Below are 6,000 nucleotides of genomic sequence, written 5' to 3' on the forward strand. Positions count from 1 at the left end.
ATTCGTCTTAACTTTTGACAGAGTCAGGGTTGAGTTTAGAAAATAAGATGCGTCTTGATTTTTGACGTTGTCTTGATTGAATTTCGGAATTCAAGGGATTTAAATGAAAATCTTGGAAATCTATAAGATTTGATTCTTCGGCGAATAAGGAAATTAAGATCTCTATAATTAAATACAGTGGTCTGCCTCAATTTCTCTGTCTGATATTTTTATTATAAATTAAACTCTTTCATTCCATTATCCTCATCATTCCTATACTTTCCTTCTTAGTTCATACATCCAAAAGATTATGAACATGCTTAATCCAGTTCTAATCCTTAATATTTTCTAATTATCTTTTCTGTCATCCTTCTTTTCAATCTTCCACCAGAAAAATCTGTTTACTTAAACTATTACCTTGGGATGATACTATACTGTTTCTTTATATTGCTATTCGTATTAATATCCGTAGTTTGTAACCTTCGTGTTGTTATTGGGCTTTATATTTTCTATTATATTTTGGAGCTCTTTACCTTTTTATTATCCTCTCGATCTCTAGTAAAGTGAGTAATGGTCCAGAATTCGTAAGTATGGAGTTTCGAATGAACTTAATGTTCTAAACGAGAAAGAAAGTAATAGCACGATTTGATTTGTCAAATTACCAGAATCACTGAGAATAGAACTATCAAAAATATATTTTCTTGATATGTTCAGAAGTTAATCAGAATGAAAGAGTTATGTAACATGGCACATGATGACGTTATAATCTGTGAATCATCACGTCCCATTAGAAACTCAGCATGACTTACTGTAATATAATCACGTTGATCAAGTGTCATTATATTATACTAACTCATGCATCAGTTCCCAACATTACTTCAATAACATTCATATTTTAAGCTCGAAAGTTTACAGAATATAGAAACTAACAGTTTCTATATGATGTAACACTGATAGCACGAAGAGATTAATGATTTCAGATAAGAATAATTATGAAAATATCTTCAGAAATATGGAGGATATTTATAATGAAAGATACGATGATATCTTGGAATTTCTAATATCGAAGGATGGTGAAGAAAATTTGTACGCAAGAGTTTGGAGTCAAAAGCAAGGTATTCGCTAAAGGTTTCATCAGAAACAGAATCATCAGGATTCTTAATGTACAAGTTTAGTCTTTATGATTTGTTCAGAGACTCCTTCGTAGTTTGCTCAATCAGTTATTTTTTTTTTCAGTTTCAAACTTTTTCTGAGCTTTGCCAACATACAATTCTTTATCATCAATTTTTGGCTGTTGAGGTCGTTTACAGTTTTTGTTGCTTCATTCAACTTTTCAAAATTCAGAGTATTAATTCACAGACTGGGTGCTTTTCAGAATTTCAGAATGGAAGATCATAGTTCTAAGAGATAAATGTTATATGGATACATATAACTGTTGTTGTGGAAACGTTGCGAGACTCACAATAAAGATTTGCTGATTTTCAGTAATTGGTATGACAATTCTTGTTACAAGATGCGAATGAGTACATGATGAGACTTCAATAGATAAATATAGTGATTTGTCGGAGAGATTTAAACCAAGAGGCGACGAGGTTGTTGGTACATCGGCTGGTAATATGGTGGAATATAAAAAGTTCCCTGGTAACAATAAAAGAGCACACATATATATATCAAGGTTATAATAAGGTTGTTTCAAACAAAAAATCGAAGTTGACTTGTTGGAGCTGTGACAAAATTGGCTAATTTGGAAAGAGATTGCAAAGTTATTTTCAGTAATAATAACGCTAAAGGAATTAGCACAGCTACGCGTTAAACGTTTACTCAGTTTTCGAGAGTTTTCAGGTGCATAACTATATGCATCGATCTTTTCTTTCGTAGATGAAGTGCGGTTGGTTCATCCTCTCGATTGAGGTGTTTTCAAGAATTTTGAAAGGTTTGAACGCAGATTGTAATCGTCAAGATATAAACGAGGTTTAAGATGAAATCAAGTGGCAAACTTGAAGAATTGTTTAGTTTCATATGTTATAGTCAATATTTTAATTCATTTTAATTGTCCAATGTTATTAGTCCACAGTCGATAGTCCACAGTTACAGTCCAATAATTCATATATAGTTTAATATATAATATTCGAATTAATTAATACGTATCGTGACCCGTGTACATGTCTCAGACTCGATCACAACTCAAACTATATATATTATTGTAGAATCAACCTCAACCCTGTATAGCTAACTCCAGCATTACTACATATAGAGTGTCTATGGTAATTCCGAATAATATATATAGATGCGTCGATATAATATGTCAAAACCTTGTATACGTGTCCCGATATTTAAAATGCGTAAAATAAATAACAGAAATTAAATGACGATAAATAAAGTTGCGAGAATTAAAATTGCGATAAATAAATTGCGATAAATAAAAGGTAATACGGAATTAACAGTTAGCTAGGAACAGTTAGCGTGGATTCTTAACAAAATTTCTCATAGTTAATTTGTTTGTTTCTAACAAATTTTATTTTGTCCAATGTTTTTTTTTTTCATTATGCCACTTGTTGGATTATGATAAATCAAAATCCCAATATGAATTTGAAATAAAATGGTTATTCTGCGGTGAACAGATACATATATCTGTGGATGTAAGTAGGATAGTAAATGACTGTTGAATCTGATTCGAAGAATGTACAATGTAACTTATTAATGTGAAATCTAAATATTCCTCGGGTATTACCTACCCGTTAAAATATTTTCACCATTAACAGTTTGTACGAAAAAATTTTAATTACAATCTTTATGAAAATATACTTACATATATATTTTCTTCAGATGTAATCATAGATTCAATGAGTTAATATAATATTAATCTCATTTGATTTACCGTTATAACTAGAATACATAAACTCTAAAACATTAGAGATTACATAATCGCCATGAAGAACGAAGATAATTGATGTAGAATGATACGTAGAATGATGATTGTACTCAAGGTACTGAATGAGATGTTGAGGCGTGTGTTATTGATGGTACGGGTGCTGTTACCGATGGTACTGTTGGTGGCGATGATGTTGCTGAAGCTGGTATGTTTTGTACCATATTTTCCAAAAATCATTACTCAGGCGCGAAGCTCGTTGACTTCTTCGATTACTCCGGGATGATTGTCGGTAAGAACGAGCAAATGAATAAGGTTTAGAATATGAGATAGTATGTGATCATGACGAGATATTCGGGAAATGAGGGTGAAAATGGTATTTTAGGCTGGTTCACCGGTAAGTGCTTCAGGTTCTTGGCCAAGAGGTGAATTTGGTTGGTGAAAAGGATCGCCTTCTTCGCGTCTACATTGATTAAGTCGACTACGAACCCATCAGATAAATTAATGATGGCTGGTTGGTTGATCCATTCTGGTTATACTGTTTTCAGAGCTCAGGTGGATATCCATATCGAAATAGCTGTCGGAATCCGAGGAATTCGAACTGGTTGAGGGATCCATCTCGTACGACCAGATGGAGGATTTTCGATATGAATTAGATTATAGGATGTAGATTAGTATCCTGCAATACATAATTTACATATGCATATATAATACTAAAATCCCATAAGTTACGGAGGAATCTACGAAATCTGTCAGGCAAAGTCTACAGTAATAGATACGCTAAAATATGAATTATCAGATACGCTAAGATATGAATCTTGTCTATACACTATTCATGCAGTCAATGCAGTAAAACGTGTCTAGACTAAGAATGATAAGCAGTTAATTTCCTAAGGATGATAAGCAGGTAATTTTTCGACACGAAATGATAAGTAAAACTTTTGACATGCAGACACGGTCGAAGTCCAGACCCACTAATGCATCTAAACAACTATCAGTCAGACACACTAATGCAAGACCTGGTTCGCTAAGACCACCGCTCTGATACCAACTGAAGCGACCCGTCCTAATCCATCTAGACGAAGTCCATATCGATTACAAATGATTCACAATAGTTGGTTACTTCGCGAGGTTATATGATACAATTTTACAAACATTGCATTCATTTTTAAAAGACAAACTTTCATTACATCGAAAGTTGACGACATGCATACCATTTTATAATATAACCAACTATAATTGACTTAGTAATAATCTTGATGAACTCGACGACTCGAATGCAACGTCTTTTGAAATATGTCATGAATGACTCTAAATAATGTCTCTAAAATGAGCAAATGCACAGCGGAAGATTTCTTTAATACCTGAAAATAAACATGCTTTAAAGTGTCAACAAAAAGGTTGGTGAGTTCATTAGTTTATCATAATCATTCATTTTCATCATTTTAATAGACCAAAAGAATTTCATTTCCAGTTCTCATAAATATACGTCCCATGCATAGAGATAAAAATCATTCATATAGATTGAACACCTGGTAACCGACATTAACAAAATGCATATAAGAATATCCCCTATCATTCCGGGAAATCCTTCGGACATGATAAAACAACATCGAAGTACTAAAGCATCCGGTACTTTGGATGGGGTTCGTTAGGCCCAATTGATCTATCTTTAGGATTCGCGTCAATTAGGCGTGCACTAATTCTCAAAATTAGTGATGTTCCCTAATTCTTAGGCTACCAAGCAAAAAGGGGCATATTCGGCTTCGATCATTCAACCATATATTGTAGTTTCGATTACTTGTGTCTATTTCGTAAAACATTTATAAAAATTGCGCATGTATTCTCAGCCCAAAAATATAAAGGGTAAAAAGGCAAATGAAACTCACCAAATGTATTTTGTAGTAAAAATACATATGACTATATTGAACAACTGAACAATGCAGGGTTGGCCTCGGATTCACGAACCTATATTATTTGTGTATATATATATATATATTAAAACATGTAGTCGTAATCGAACAAATTTATATATATATATTTAGTTATGTAATATGATTAATATTTATATATAAGTTTTTTTTATCAATACTTTTAATGTATTATAATGCTTATTTGATATATAATAAAACCTATTATTATGAAATTGTAGTACACTTATATAAACATATCTTTTCTTTTCTTTTCTTTTTTAAAAAAAAATTGTAATATTACTGGGTTAAGGATAATAATAACAACGATAGTTTTAATAGAATTTTTAATAGTCATTTTAGTGGTAATACTAATATCATTGTTAAATGAGAAATCTATTATAATAATGATATTAATACTAATATTAAAGAAGAAGAAAAAATAATACTAATTTGTATTATTTCCATATTGATAATAGTAATAATAATAATCTTAATCTTAGTAATATTAATACTACAAAATACTAGTAACAATGATAATTCTAACATTTTTAGTGATAATACTTTTAAAGATATCGGTAAGGATGACAATAATAATCTTAACAGTATTAATGATGTTATAATCACAATATCCTTAATAATAATAATACTTGTAATTTTCTAATAACTTTAATAATACTTATAAAAATATTAATGATAATTATAATACTCTTAAGTATTATAATAATGGTAATAACTATAACATTAGTTTTGTTAATGATAATAATACACATAATTGTAATATTAGTGATAATAGTAATTAACACATTAATAATAACATAATTCATAATAATAACATTAATAATAATAATCAAAATTTTAGGAAAATAAAACTACCTCAAAAAGCTTTTAAAAAGAAAATTACCGCGAACGGGACTCGAACCCGAGACCTCTCGCTAACCGACCCAACAATCAAACCACCCAAGCTGTTCCATTTTTCTGTTTTACAACCCAGACTATATTTATTTATCCCATAATTTCGTGTCCTATCTTCTTCTCCTTTAATTCTCAAACGAATCCAACTCATCCAAAACACAACCGTGCATTACAATATCAATTTAGGACTTAGTATCCATCGTATAAACACCTAATTGTGATTAATTTGTTTTAAAAAAAATATAATAGAAGGAAAAAGGGTACTGCTGCTCGTCGCTAGGAAGGAATAAAAAAAATGATTTTCGATTTCAAGAACTTATTAGTCCA

Source organism: Rutidosis leptorrhynchoides, chromosome 7 (assembly GCF_046630445.1).
Source record: "Rutidosis leptorrhynchoides isolate AG116_Rl617_1_P2 chromosome 7, CSIRO_AGI_Rlap_v1, whole genome shotgun sequence".
NCBI classification, from domain to species: domain Eukaryota; kingdom Viridiplantae; phylum Streptophyta; class Magnoliopsida; order Asterales; family Asteraceae; genus Rutidosis; species Rutidosis leptorrhynchoides.